The sequence below is a fragment of the Nothoprocta perdicaria genome, unplaced genomic scaffold (genome assembly GCF_003342845.1).
Source record: "Nothoprocta perdicaria isolate Ctin4 unplaced genomic scaffold, notPer1 scaffold_135, whole genome shotgun sequence".
NCBI classification, from domain to species: Eukaryota; Metazoa; Chordata; class Aves; order Tinamiformes; family Tinamidae; genus Nothoprocta; species Nothoprocta perdicaria.
Window position 1 is genome coordinate 473,687 of NW_020454483.1, and position 16,120 is coordinate 489,806.

The following is a 16,120-nucleotide window of genomic DNA, read 5'->3' on the forward strand; positions in this document are numbered from 1 at the left end:
GTTGGCCCTCCTGAAGTCCAGCGTGGCAAGGCTACTTACTGCCCTGCCTCCTCCTCGTTGGATCCTGAACTCCACCAGCTCGTGGTCACTGCAGCCAAGGTTACCCCCCACCTTCACATCTCCAACAAGGCCCTCTCTGTTTGTTAGTACGAGGTCCAGCAGCCCACCTCTCCTCGTCGGCTCCTCCACAACCTGCGTCAAAAAGTTGTCATCGACGCACTGCAGAAACCTCGAGGACCGTTTGTGCCTCGCTGTGCTGTCTCTCCAGCTGACGTCAGGGAAGTTAAAGTCCCCCATGAGAACCAGGGCCTGCGACCGTGAGGCAACCTCCAGCTGCCTGTAGAAGGCCTCATCAGCCGCCTCCTCCTGGTCAGGTGGCCTGTAGCAGACACCCACCACAGTGTCTCCCACGKTGGCCTGCCCTTTAACCCTTACCCACAAGCTCTCCACTCTCTCATCATCCACTCCCAGGTTGAGCTCCATGCATTCCAGTTGCTCTCTCACATACAGAGCAACTCCACCACCTCGCCTTCCCAGCCTGTCCTTCCTGACACACAAAGTACTCTTTTTGTACTCTACATTATGATGCCTTTTACTGGTCCATTGCCCTAGCTATGGAAATCMAGAATTTCCAGAGAAAATGCTGCTTAATAATTTCAAAGAGTTATTGCTTCTGGCTTCATCAGTGCAGAATAGAGCAGAGTAGAGAATAGAAAACAGTCACAGAATGACCCTGGTGTTTGTATTAAAGAATATAAAGTGATATTTGACCAGGAAAATGCAGTTTATTTGGCAAGGAGGTTGATGCCAGGAATATATAAAGTGTGAATATTAAAATCCCCAGAAGAACAAGGTACTTTCTAAGGAGCAGTTTTCCATGTTAGCTTTCAGGTGGAGGGCTTCCGTTAGCAAGCTGGAATTAAAAATTCACTGTGAATTTATTTAGTGGTCAGAAAATTTCAACAGAGCAGCAGAAGTTTTACTGCATCTCTGCAATTTATTTTTCATTTTTAAAATCACTTTTATGAGTTTCTTGTGCATCACTTTTCTCTCCCACTCTGCTATTTAGTTTATCATTAGCATCTCCAACACTCCTCTCTAGTCAAGGGTTTCTCAGTCAAGGTAAGCAGTTATTTCATATGTGGTGTTTTTTAGAAAATTCATTGGTATAACAATGTATCTTAATCTGAAAGAGGTATTTCTTTTCTTCTGGTGTAGTTCAAATTTAAACGCAGAGGCTTCCCATCAGCTTTCATTTCTTGAGGAACAAACAATTTTTTTATTGGGAGAGTTATACCAAAAAAAAAAAAAAAAAAAAAAAGAAGATATTCCCCCTCAAAAATATCACACACACAAAAGTAGTAATACATGGCACTGGTTCCAAGTGAGGAATTCTTTGTTTCAGATAATATATAAGCAGTCATATCCAACTTCTCTAGGCACCTCAAATGCCTGCAGAGACCTACTTCTTTTGCTCTCATCATTGTAGATTGCTATGGCATCTACTATGGTTTGTGGCCTAGCTCTAATTTCTCAAATATATCCTGTACTTTAAAAAAGGGCTTGATTCTGTTTTCCAAAATCTCGTGTTATCCACTTGAGAGTTTAGTCAAGTCAGTTCAGATTTTCCTCCCCATCCAGGCCTGTCTTTAACTTCTCAAATATTTTCTATTCATCTTCCAATCTGCTTATGCAGTTTCACCAGCCAGTGCCAGCCTTTCTGGTCTGAAACTCGTAGTCTCACTCTAAATAAGGGTTGTTGATTCAGAAATCGCCTCCTTGCAAGCCTTGACAAAAATTTCACCATTTACCTCATTCTTCATATCAAGTACCAATATTATGATTTACCTCACTGCAGTGAAGCCAGTGCTGCTATCACAGAACTCAGCCAAATTTTTTTTTCTGTAGGATACTGCTGTTTCTGCTAGCAGTATTAACATTGTGTTAATAGAATTAAAACATTCATAGTTAAAATAGAAGCAGGGAACTTATACTCTGTCTCAGCGTTTAGATCTAGTCATAGTSTGCTTTCCCAAGACAGGTACTCCATTTCCACATAATTTTATTAACCCCCATTGGCTCTGTGTACTTAAAAGTAGTTGGCTAAAGAGATATATAGATGGGAGGCCTTATCAGGGTCTTGCACAATAGCTTTAATACTTTTCTGTTGCTAAGCATTTCCCATATTTGCAGATGAATTGCACCGAGAATCTTCCAACAGTTAAATTAGAAGAGAAAAAAAGATGCAACCCTCAACCTCATCTTACCTATGCCTCCCACAGAAAATTCAATAAAAGCATTAAATTTGAATTGGCTTGTGTTGCCTGCTGATTGATTGCTAAATTCACTGCTGGCATCTCTGCCTAAACAAATGCAGGGAAGAATCTGGCTCTCAATTTTGAAGGCACACTCAATTGTGCACAGATAAAATTGGTGTAGCAACAGTAATTTAGCTTTCTCTGGTTCTTTCAATTTTTTTTTTTTTTTTTAGACCCCAACTGCTACTTTAAAATATTAGCAATGGCAAAACTCTTTAACAGACTGTCTGTCCCATTTAATATGCTGGAGCATTCTTCCTGATTTCTTGTCATGTGTCCAACAGAATAAAAAGTTAGCTGGTCTGCTTATGAACTAGATAGTGAGCATATTGTAGTTCTGCCATAGGAGCAGCAAAAGGCGTTTTTATGCTCTGCTTCTCTGGGCAGGAAGCCATTCCATCAGTTCAGCAAAGAAGGATCTCAGCACCTTCACAGCTCTGCTAACAGCTTACACAGGATTCATTCTAAACTCAGGGGTTAGGTTACCTGAAGCCTTAGGATTGGACTGGCAAAAGTACAAGTAAGCACAGGGGACCAAAGGGTTTATTTTCCAGAGGATGGGTAGCTCTTGCTGTAATAATGCTCAGCTAATCGGACCACCAAAAACAAACAAACAAACCRAAAAAACACCTTAAGCACCAACTGATTACTTAGCACCAAAAGTAGTARGAATATGACAATTAAAACATACTTTGGAGATGGAAGTACAGTTGAAGGGAATTTAAATAATAATTCATGCTGCACCTTCATGCTATAGGTGCAATCAAAACTGAAGCTAGGTAGAACAGAAATGTGTTTTTGTTGGTAKCTGATTCTGTCACTCCAATATGTCTAACAGTTTTCTTCTAAAACTGGTAGACTAATTAGCTACAGTACAAACACCTATGCAAAAAGGATAGGAAAAGAAACATGAGACTTGTTAAAGATAAAAACACAAATCTCATTAAAGATATAAGGATAATTATTGATCTTGCTGTGTCCTTCATATAGATTTGGGAAGATTTATAGGCTATAATTAATCCTCATTTGGCTTTAGACACCTAGAATATTGCTAACACTCTAAATTATTTGTATAGACTCCTCTAAGGTCTTTAGAGATAAATAGGATTTTCTAGAATATGCTTCATCGACTTCAGAAAACTACTTTAGGGTAAGTTGAATTACTCCCTAGAAGTGCCTATTTTCTCTAATTGATTATAAAGTCTAAATGTCTAAAATAGCTGTAGATATCTTTACTGTAGCGTTCTCATTTGACCAGATAAATCCCCACAAAGACACTATTGGAAGGTTTAAAAATAACCACTTAGGAACCCATTAGAATTTGGCAAGAAAAGGAAGACAGACCCTTGCTAATGGGAGTGATTAGTGCTCTAATTCAGCAGACATCAGGATCATCATGTCTGTGTTATACAGACAGACCTTGTAATGGGAGTCACTACCCTCCTGGATATCCTCAGTTTTAGACCTGATTTCTGAATTCCAACCTTACATCTTGATATGGAAATCCTGAGCCCAGCAGACTTGCTCAGAGTCTATTGAAACTTGGAAGAGAATAATAAACAGTACAGAATGTTACACATAAAGTAGGCTTCTGAAAGTAGGCCAGAAACACCTTCACAGAGGTCTGTTGAAATCCATATGCATTATATGAACCAAGAATGTGTTCATCATATGCAAAAAGATACCAAAAGAAGCAATATAGCTTACTTTGTAAGTTCTCACAAACACAATGATAGCAGAATTCTTCACAAGAGCAAAAGAGAATCCTTCAGCAACACGTGATATGAATATCAGAAAAAAAGCAAGTGAGACATTCATTAATTTATGTTGAACATAAATGTAAATGCTAGAACTGGTGCCAAAAAATGGTACTGTAACTAGAAGACAAAATTTGCAGATAATTTACAGATATTACAGGAAGGCTAAATGGATAAAACAAACATTGTAATGTGGTTTCTGTGTAGTTTAGACAGTTGGGTAAAAAAAAAAAAGACACTCTATTTTATTTGTAACTGTATCTGGGAAACAGAATCCTACCACAGATTCAAAATTTATGCTTTATGAAGCTTTTCCCACTCCTTTTTCTGTTTTTTTTTCTTTAAGGAAGACTATGGAAAAAACATTTTGTAATTTTGTGATAGCACTATATAACATCCAGTGCCAAGTAACCTTCCAAATTATTTATCCTATGATTTTACAAGACTTAAGGAGCAAAATTACTTGGGAGTTAGCTGATGACATTTATATTACATTAAAGTATAACCAGGGCTCTAGCTGGTTATCATGTTAAACATTTTTACATTTTTGCAAGTTTGTATTTTTAATATCTATTTGGAAAAAAATCATTTCAATTTGGTTTCATCATCCAAAATATTTAATTGAAAAATTCAGTAACTTCATAGTGTCAATAGAGTGTGATGAATATAGAAATAACCTCCTTGCCCCTGTTGGGAAAAACAATGAAATTTCAGAAATTGGTAGATCTGCAAAGATGAAGGATGCTGAGTTGCTAGTTCTAAAGCTATCAGACACTTTAAACTCTGTGTACTAGAAGTGAAATGCCATCGTAGATAAATTAAACCAGTAAGGTGTTTATCTGTGACAGTTACCCATATGCACCTGTGTTGCAAGAAAAACAGAAAACTGTAGTTAAGAGTTAAGTACCATCTATAGACACTTCATATTTTGAGTTCATGTCTTAACAAATATAGTCAACACTGGGAACTTGTGGCTTGTATATATCAGTAGGTGTGAGCAGAAGTAAAATGCCGCTTGCCTAAAGAGGTGGTTTTCATACATTCCTAGAAAAAATATGAAACTTTATTTATAAGAGATCATTCTTAGCTGAAACTTCCTGTCAAATGATTAGGATCACAATCAAAAGCTACCTGGCAGACTTAAAATGTACCAAAAATACAGAGATTTTTTTTTTCTGGTGAAAATGGGTGCAAACTGAATGTTTGCATACATACCTGTAATAGTTACTGGGGACTTGCAGAGTATAAGCATAGATAAAAAAAAAAAAAAGTCTGATGTAATTTTTTGGTCCCTGAGAAGTAGGGGTACTTCATGATGGGTAAAAACCTTGTGAAGGAGCAGTCCTTTTATAAGGTTCCTCAATCATTGCAAGAGATTCTCTGAAATAGACACACTGCATATGAGCTGAAACATSAATTGCAAAGCCAATGAAGATGAGTCAAAACCATTTCTGAAGAAATAGCACTGAAAGAGCTGAGATAGCCAGAAGTAATGAAGTGGTTACCATGGCCAATAAACTTGTCCAGGGATAGRCAGAAACAGCAGACAAACCATCCCACAAATTCAATGAACAACACTGGGAAGCTTAAAAGCAGAGTGAATACAACTTGAAAGGAAGTTCCATTAAAGCACAGCTAAATCTGAGCTTGGACAGAAGGTAGGGAACTTAAATGTTTAAGGACTAAGTTTTCTCAGAGAGCAGGCAGGAAAGCTGTGGTCCTTTTGCAGTCTCACTCTGTAAGCACGTCATGCGTGTTGACATGGTGCTGAGAGCTGGGCTTCTCACGGTGCAGGGCTGAGCTGAGGTGGGTGTGAGCTTCCTAGGCAAAAAAAGCTTGAATTACCTAAAACACGACCATCTTCACTTGCAGCTGCAGCAGCCAAATGACTGTCAGCACCTGCTCATCCATGTTCACAGAGTGGCTGAGACTGATAGGGGATTTTTTTCAACACAGCTAAAATATAATTAAAGCTACAACACCAAAAGACACTTAGAAAATACTAAAAAGAAGAGGAAAAAAACCCAAAAAGCAAAAAACAAACTCACTTGTAATAGCAAATGATAAAGTATTTATTTTCGTATGACCACAGGGAAATAATTACTGATATACAGATGTGTATTTTATTAAGGTATTACCGGCTTAAATTTGCCAGCTTTTTTATCAAATTTATAGCTACTCTGACAGAGTTCCAATTTTATTTACAGAAATGTATTGATTTTGCTGTTTCCTAAAAGGCACTTGGAAGATACGGTAATGGAATGGGTAGTTGCTTTTTCTTGCACATCAATTAGTGTGAATTTCATGGACTGTGTAAAATGGACATATTTATAAAGCTCAGCATATTCTTATGGCTTCTCAAGCAGCAGTAGCAGCCACCAAACCACTTAGTACCAGCTACACACTTGCTGGAAAAGCTAGAGAGGCGAACCATCAAGCATAGCTTTTGGCAGCCTCATATACACAGTCTTACTGCTTAATTCTGCTGATTATATCACCTGCAGTATTTACTTGATGAAATATACTTGATCAAAGCTCCTGCATATATCACTCTGCAGAATGCACAGCTCAACAGAACTGATACCCAGGTTTAATGATTGGCATAGGTCCCCTAGCACTGAAGAGTCAGTGTTTCTTTTGCTGGGTTGTTCTTTCTCATTTTCTCTAGCCTTGCACATATTTTGTGCTTAACAGGGCTGAATTACTCTCGTGAACATCTGAGAATTTTATCTCCTTTTTTGTTTACCAGATTTTTTGACCAGATTGGTTCACATAAATTAATTAAGTCTTTGGTTTGTTGAAAAAAAAAAAAAGTCTGTTTACACCATCTTTCTGATTACTTTGTGTTATCATCTTGTAATTGATCATTAATTTGCATAGTAACATTTTGGTTGCTTGGCTAGGTAACAAATTGCAAAAACTACATGACCAAAACTATTGAGAGAGAGGTTTTACAGATGGTTTATTCAACTTTAGGGCTGCTGAACATTTTCAACGTTAAAGCAGTAATCACATGAAATATTTTGGCAAAGCTGTTAGATTTTTTATGGCTTTTTTTTTTTTAAAGTTTCTGATTCTTGTAGAATCAAATACACTACAGATTTTTTTTCCTTTTTTTGTTAAAAAAAAAAAAAGTCTATACTCCCAAATTGTGATTCAGGAAAGACATGATGTTACTTCATGCAAATTTTATTTCAGATATTTCTTGCTTTTTTTTTTTCCCTATGTATAGATCACCTGAAACTCTATCTTGTTTTATGAAAGACACTTGAATGTCCACTCAAGAAAATGGGAAGACTTCAGTATTTGATGTGAAATAGCACAGAAAACCCAGCACAGAAAGAACAGTGATAGAGACAGAAATATATAGGAATTATTTAAAAAAAAAATTAGAAAGAATTACAATAGCTATATATTTTTAATTTTAACAAAAAGTTAACATTTTTACAATATATTCTAAAATTTGGAATAACTCTAATTATAATATTTATTATACATATAATAGTAATATTTGCTTTCACACTCCTATGACTTGACTTTGCTGCCTTAATTTTAATTCTGTTTATTGGTTGTACCTCAGACCTGGGAGACCAGACTTTTTCAGTATTTTCCCTGATTTTTCACCTGTTCCATTCTCTTCCATTATTAGAGTCCACATGGCATGGKATTAAAAAAATTCTTAAGAAAATTGTGATTCTTCTTCTTCTAGACACAAAGATTCATTTGCATTTTAAGGAGATTACTTCATATTAGTGGGATAAATATTAGTCAAATCAGGATTTACTGAAAACACTTCATTTCCAGATGTGGGGGAAATACTTTTCTTAAACTCCCTAAGGCCAGTTCTTGTAATAAAAGTGGAAGAGGAAGGAGGAGGAAAGACTYGTGTTTATGAAGTTTCAAAGGAAACCTCTTGCATGTTTGGATGTTCCCAGTCCTGCTGATATGATTAAGTGTCTCACAAGTGTTTCATCACAAGTGGAAAAATGTTTAAAGTGTAGGAGGATTAAAATGGAGTTATTTGGCATGCCTGTTGCTATGTAATGTTTTGCACCTGATTTTTTGCTTTTAAATTCTTTCTAGATTTGCACATGTGGGTGAATGATTTTAGCTGAAGAAAAAAAAAGTGCTTTTATGAGAAAAGCAAATCAGAATAATGTTTTGCTCTTGAAATTAGGAACAAGAATGCATCATGTAACTTATTTCATCTATTGTTTTCTCCTTAATGTGATTGTGCCTAATTTTATAGGTAAATCTCTAAGGATAAATCATTAATATGGAGTTCTAAACTTATATGTCATATTCTTTCCCATTTTGCATCAGAATATTGCTTAGGGAAAATATAAAATTGATATTAAGATGTTTGTTTTGGGGTGCTTTCATTAGTGAAACTGATTAAAAAATATCTGGATCATATTATTCAGCTTGGTACCTAAAAATAGCTGTTGATATTAGCTAAACAATSCACAGAAAAAAATAGTCACAAGACACTTTTTCTCATCTCAGTCCATTCATACCATATTCATTGCTCAGTCTCAAGTTGTTCTGCTTGACACAGTTCAGGCTAGACTCTGCTCAGTGACTGCAAAATAGTCCTTGATAATAAAAAGGGAAGTGTTTTTCCTTGATGGTCTTTGTGTTTTAGAAATTTTTWAAAAAATGCATTTTTTCAGGAACTGCCCTCCCCTCAGTGCTTTCCTCTGGACATATATATGTTTTGAAACATAAATGACTRTAATTTTACTCTTTCCTGACTATCCCCATGATGCAGTTGACAGCATTTGAAGTCCTATATTGCTGAAAGCCGTAAAAAAAATCAACCACTGTGTTTCCTCAGTAACTGAGGAAACAAGGCAGAGAGAGCAATTTCACTGCCTGTTCTGCTTGATGAATCRCCACTCAAGAGAAATCACTTTCATGGAAGAGAAAGAGTATAAATACAGGCTSTTTTGTTGTCTTGGCCTTGCTTTAAATCTTCCCTGTGTTCTAACTGGTGGATTGCAGCAGACACCGGGTGAAAATTTAACTTGTGTTCTACGAATCTATCTGCCTTTTTATTATTATTTCTTCAAAATGAGAAATATAAAATGTTCTGTCATTTCATTTTGAGCTCAAACTATCTGTGGACTCAAACTGTATAAAAGTATTGATGAAGTTCCAAGCAGTGTATTTCATGGATTTTTTTTTTTAATGTAGAGAAACAAAAGCTGTGTTATTTCTTCTCAGTCACCCATTTCTTGCTCCTACATAGAGCAAGAAACAAAAGGAGAATGAGCAGGTGGTCATAGAGAGAGATTAAGAGAATCTCACTCCTTCAAAAGGTTTGAAATGTCTCCACTTCCCCCAGAAAGGTCAGATCAAAATTTTACCCCCAATTTTCATCATCAGAACTCAAAGACCTGGGTGAAGATTTTCAAACCAGTGATTCTGAAAGTGCTAGAAAAGGGTAGATTTCTACAAAGTGCTGAGTGCCATTCCTCTGAAAATCAATTGCCTCTACAGCATTTCAAGCCAGGCGTATAAAACATAAGCGCTCCAAATCACTATTTGGTCTTAAAAAGTCTTGGCTCTGAAACCTGCCAAGTCAGCACCTTCTTTGCCTACTTGTAAAAGCAGCCAAAGAAAAGAAATAGATGAGCCATCAGCTCTGAGCATAATTTCTACTGATTCAGTTCTTAGTTCATGTGTTAGTTGGAAGGAAAAAAAGGAAGACTCTGAAGGGAATGTTTTAGATCTAATAAGACAACTTCCAAATACCTTTAAAACATTAAGTAAAGCATTTGCTGAAGGAGTAGTTACTTCTTTAGCACACCCATAAGGAAAGGGAATTAATTACATTTTATTTACTAAATACATTAAAACCAGTTTATTAATTAGGTGGTTTCCAGTAGCAGTAAATGAAGCATCAGCAATTTTTTCTGATATCTTTTGCTGATGACAGCTAGTAATGGGCTCCCAGGCTCCTTCCAAGCTTCAAACAACAGGGAGCAGCAGAGTGGGAAAAGCAGCCAAGAAATCTTTTGACATTAAGAAGCAGAACTCTGTCACTAATTATGTTAAAAGTCAGGCTTGCAACTGCAAGTAGACAATCTGGACAGCAATGCAAATGTGGTAGAAACCAAAATGCAATATACTCAAGAAAAGACATTACTACAGTTCCCGTCTTCCCTGGACTGAAGCAGGCATTCCCTATCAAGCTTACAGTGTRTAGCTAGGAGAGGTTTGTCTCTACCTTACTGAAAACAAAAAGCCATACAATTCAAATGTGGAAGCTAAGGGAGATATAGCTCCCTTTGCATGTTAGAATATATCTGCTTTATTTCATAGTCTAAGATTTCTAGCAACCTCTGTTAATTCTGATTTGCCAGAGGATGGTGGCTTCCTCCAGTTATAACTCCTGCATGAAAAACAACAGGAAAAAAAAAAAACAACAGAAAAGATTTTTCTTTCTCCCAATATATGGTGAAAACACCTTTTAAAATGTTCATTTACATATCTAGCAGTAAAGTTTTACTTTGACAAGGCATCTTACTTTTTTCCCCCCTATTTATTTATTTTACCTGCAGTTGATTAATGTAAGACTTAAAAGATGCTATACATTAAACTCAATATTTGAAATTGATGCCAGAAATGAAATGGAAATCTTGTTCGACTATTCACTATAAAGATTTGGAATTACACAAGAACACTATTTGAAAATATCTCATCCTGCAGAAATATATTTGTTCACTTAAATTTCAGGCTATAGTCTTATGAAAGCACTTCAGTGCTCCCATTGCCTAGCATCACCTCAGCTTTTACTTGCTTCCAACAAATACTTCCAAATCATAGTTTTAATCTCTTTTATTTCTAGGTGTTTGGATTTTCAACCCAAACACCAAAATTGCCAGTTGGTGTTCCATCTGCCAATTACAGTGACCCAGGACTCCAATCAAGCATTGGAAGCTGACAATTGAACATCTCTTGAAATTCTTATTATCCCTCCACACCATTTCATTAGAATTTAGCACTAGAGCCACTAGGGAATTCTAACATGACAATGTTTAACTTCCCTTGAAATAGAATTTAGATGCTTCATACAGGCCGTCAGATTAGCCAGACAATAGAGCCCAGTTCAGAAACTTCAGAATTAATTGTACAGCAGCATGATAGCCAAGGAAAGAGCTACTTAATTCCATCAAGAGATAATGCTGAGTAGGAGGTGTTTGAACTCCAGCTCTATTGTAGGGAAATATGACTTGGAGCTCCTGGATCATAAACACACCTACAGCTGGTGACAGCACTTATGGTGACCATTTTTAAAAAATATCTTATTCTTTGGCACATTTGCTCCCTTGTCGAAGGGGCTGCAAGCCTACATATTTCAGGAAAGTCACCTGACCCCTATTAAAAGAGAGACTGGAATCATAAAATCACTATGGTTGAAAAAGACTTTCAAGATCATCAAGTTCAACTCATCACCACCATGACTGTTAAACCATGTCCCCAGGTGCCTCATCTGCATGTTTCTTGAACACTGCCAGGGATAGTGACTCCATCACTGCGCTCTTCCCATTCCACCACTGCACCACATCCTGTTCCAATGCTTCACTGCTCTTTATGTGTAGAAATTTTTCCTAATATCTAATCTACATGGTCACTGTCATTGTTATTTATTTATATATTGTTTATTTGTCAGTTGATTCTTGGCCATTAAAAAAAAAAAAAAGCTTATTCTCCAATTTTTGTAATCTCAAAAACATATAAGCAAAGGAATCATAAATATGTAGCTTCATTGTTCAAATAGCTCCTTCTAGCCATCTCTGTGGTTAGGCAAGTTGTTTTAACTGAAACAAATGTGTTATGAATATTCCCCACAGATGTCTATAAGACCACAGGAGGAAGTAAATTCAGTAATTTATCCCGTTCCCCAAATAGGCAGTACAACAGCCTTTCTGAGAATGGTGTTGGCAAGTTTTTCTCCTTTCAGCTGAATGTTCAGTTTCTTAAAATAATTCATACTACGGAAATCTAGACACACTGACCTAACAGCTATCTCTCTCCCCTACTTTCTATAACTTGACATGTGCCAGAAACCCCTCAGTTAAGCATAATAACCAAACTATTTAAACATGTTAAGACAAAGTACACTTTATATGGACAGTAATATCAATTTGCTTCAATGCTCAACTGATTTTTTTTTTTTGTATAACTCATAGTTTTGACTTTCTAAAATACAGTTTCAGAAAGACAGGGCAAAATTTGGGGGACTTCATAAAAATAAATACAAAATTTTCATGATTGGTCTTCTCCTAAAAGAGAATGAGCAAGCTACCCTACCATTATCTACCTTTGTGTTTAGTAGTATTAAAAAAAATCAAAAAATAAAAACAAAAATAAGATCAGCAATATCCTCACAATATAGGTCAAATATGTGTGTAAGGGATTGTAATCAGCTTTCTCAGGATGGGAAAATGCAGACACTAATTCACTGACCTGCAGAAACTCACTGAAACAGGAGGTTGATGCAATCTGAACTCAGTTTCATCTACTATTCACTTCTCCAGGACAGGCATGGGATGGCCATAACATATCCTATGGGCTCCRTGGATGAGCCATATGGAGATATGGCAGTGGCCAGTGCACACCCACTAGTTTGCATTTGGCTCAATATCTGTGCCTAATGTCATATGCTGGGTTACACGATTCTCTGTCAGGTCTCCTGAAGGTTGGCACACACCTAAACATTGCTTGCAACCCATGTTAGCTTTCAGTCAAGTAAGACTTACAAGAAGGTGTGAGGAGTGTGTTTCTGCCCTGAACAAAGACCCTGGGCAGTTGCTCACTAACAGCAGTTTTTCTGTCACACCAAGAATTGCCCTTGAGTATATGCCCACAGTCTTTAGTGAGCCACTGGTGCTAACACAGCCACCAAAGATCTCTTGYTTTGTGCTCTGTGTGATTTCCTATCCTTACAGGTGCAGTGCATCGTTTTGGGTGCTATTTCATCTTGTGTGCCCAACCTCAATGAAAACATCTACTTGATAAAGGCTTGTAAGAACATATTAACTTGCTAATCTTTCAAGGAAGATGGGAAATACCGATGTGATTCCTGAAAAAAAAAAAAAAAAAAAGCAAGCAAACATACAAAAACAAAACAAAACAAAAAAACCCCAAACAAATAAAACTCCAAACAAAAAAACAAACAAAACAAAAAATAAACCATTAAACCTTGGATATGAAATAGACCTTCATATACAAACATAATCTCTGCACTGTACTTGCAGTAATTTAGCTGTAAATGTTTTAAAGAGCTCTGCTTTATGGCTGACATGAAGTACAGCCATTGGGGTAACTGTTTCACCTGCTGCCATGTGAATAGTACATGATCAGGTTACTCTTTTCTACATTCGTTTTCTGTCATATGAGGGGTGAAATAATGAAGTAACATTTCTGCTAATGTCACAAATCACAAGGAATCAGACTACAGTAAGCATGGGAATTGTCCTTTCTGTGGAGGGAACTGCCTGTAAGAAAATCTGGGAACAGGCCAAAGATATCTTTAAGGTACTGTAGCCTGTGAGAAGAAAGTGCAATTCTTCCCAATACATTCATTATCCTGTCTGTCTTATTCAGAAAAATTGAAGATGTCTGTCCGTCTCTAATCAATACCGCAATTTTCATCATTTTGAATGGATTGGATTATACTAAGAATTTCTGTATGGAGCTCACTGTCTTCTAACTGTCCCAAACATCTCATAGGATCATAGAATGCTTAAGGTTGGAAGGGACCTCAGAGGTCATCTAGTCCAACCCCCTTGCTCACACAGGGACACCCAGAGCATGTGGCACAGGGCTGCGTCCAAGCTGGTTTTAAAGATCTCCAAAGAAGGAGACTCCACAACCTCTCTGGGCAGCCTGTGCCAGGGCTCTGTCACCCTCACTGTCAAGAACTGTTTCCTTAAGTTCCTGTGTAACTTTTGGTGCCTCAGCTTGTGGCCGTTTCCTATAGTCCTATCGGTGGCCACCACTGAAAAGAGGCCAGCCCCCCTCCTCCTGCCTCCCTTGAGGTATTTATACACACTGATCAGGTCCCCCCTCAGCCTCCTCTTCTCCAGGCTGAACAGGCCCAGCTCCCTCAGCCTTTGCTCATAGGGCAGATCTTCCAGGCCCCTGATCATCCTCGTAGCCCTGCACTGGACTCTCTCCAGCGGCTCCACATCCCTCTTGTACTGCGGAGCCTGGAACTGGACACAGTCTCCAGATGTGGCCTTACCAGAGCTGTGTATAGGGGGACAATCACCTCCCTCGACCTGCTGGAGATGCTCTTAGTGCATCTCAGGATCTCTTTGGCTTTCTTGGCCACCAGGGTACACTGCTGCCTCATGGTCATCTTGWCATGCACCATGACACCGAGGTCCCTCTCTGCAGGGCTGCTCTCCAACAGGTCCACCCCTAATCTGTACTGGTGTCTGGGGTTCTTCCTCCCCAAGTGCAGGACCCTGCACTWGCCCTTGTTGAACTCATCTCCCCTATATGAACAAGCAACAGGCAAATTTAAAGTACAGAGTGCATGTAAACCTCTTTGTCTAGCAAGCTTGGCAGGCTTCCAGGTGCATCATACTCKCAATATGATAGCGCTTTGTTCTCTGAGTCTGTAGCCACAGTGCTCCCAGAGGGAGGAAGAACATTATCAGCTTAACAAGTGATTCTTATCTCTGACTGGCATGCTGCTACAATTTTTAAGCTACATTTTCAAGAGCTGTTCTTTTCAAATGAAGCAAAAGGTATTAAGACATACATAAAATCGTTCATCTTTTCTCATCATTGAAGAATGTGCAAATCTTGCTTATCTTTTCCTGGAATTCCTGTCTCTCTAACCTGGTAGCTGTTAACTTCTGTATTGACTTGATTTAAGTTGTTATTTAGATGTGAGGGCAGAAATCAAATTGAGCAGGCCGCAAACGTTCTGTAAAGGGTTGTTAGTGGCATGAAGTGAAATTTTTTTCCAAAGAGATATGTTCTTAAAGAGTAGGTACAAGGATTATGACCATTACCACTGGGCAAAATGAATTAGGATCAGGATAAATGTAGTCCAAGTGCTGTGAAAACATGGCATAAAGCTACTTCCTTCCTTATTCACCAAAGTTTTAGCAAGGAGGGCACAGAAGAATAGCTACATATTTCTCTTTCAGGATACTGACTTGCACTGTTTAACTGGCTTGAATTTGTAGAGTAGAAGGGGAAGGCACATCCTGCAGATGTGCATCTSTGTGGACATTGCCCTTCTCCCTCTTTACTGTGTCTGAGGCAGCTTTTGTGCTGTTTTGGTTGACTGAAAATGAAAATTCGCTGTCTTGAGACTTTACTTTCACTGTATTCAATTAATTTCCTCACTTGGGAAATTCAGGTCACATCCATATCCCAAAACCTCACACTTGAATGCTTTTCACATCACCTTGCTGTTCAGAGGCTCATAGAACAAACACTCTGCATTTAAACTGGGCTCAGTGTCCTTCAGGGTCTGTGAGACCCTCAAGTATCTTAACTCAGCTTCTCTTGCAGGATTTTCTGATCAGTTCCCTCCTTTTTGAAGAGTGGAAATCTTCCCCTGAATTTTCATAATTCCCCCACATTGCAGGGAGACATGCAGAGCATGTGCAATATTCTTTATACACTTCTCATAATAGTTGCACTATACCACAATGCAATGATAACTTACCTTCAAGTGATCCACAGGAATGTTTGACTGTGTGTTGGGGTTTTGTGTAACATGCACCTACAAATTTCTTTCCAGAGCACTTGTTAGAAAGGAACCACGGCCCTGTGGGGTAGCAGAGCAGAGGACAATTTGGCTCCATCAAAACAATAATGAAAAGAAAATGTTGACAACTTATGCATGAATTTTCAAAGTTAGGGGATAAAATGGTCTGTAACAGTCTAGAAAGCAATACCCACCCACACTTGTGACTATAAAAAAGTAATACTTAAGGTTATATTAAGCTTATTTCATAACCAAAATATGTTATCTTCAAAACATGGACATTTTAAATACACTACTCCTTT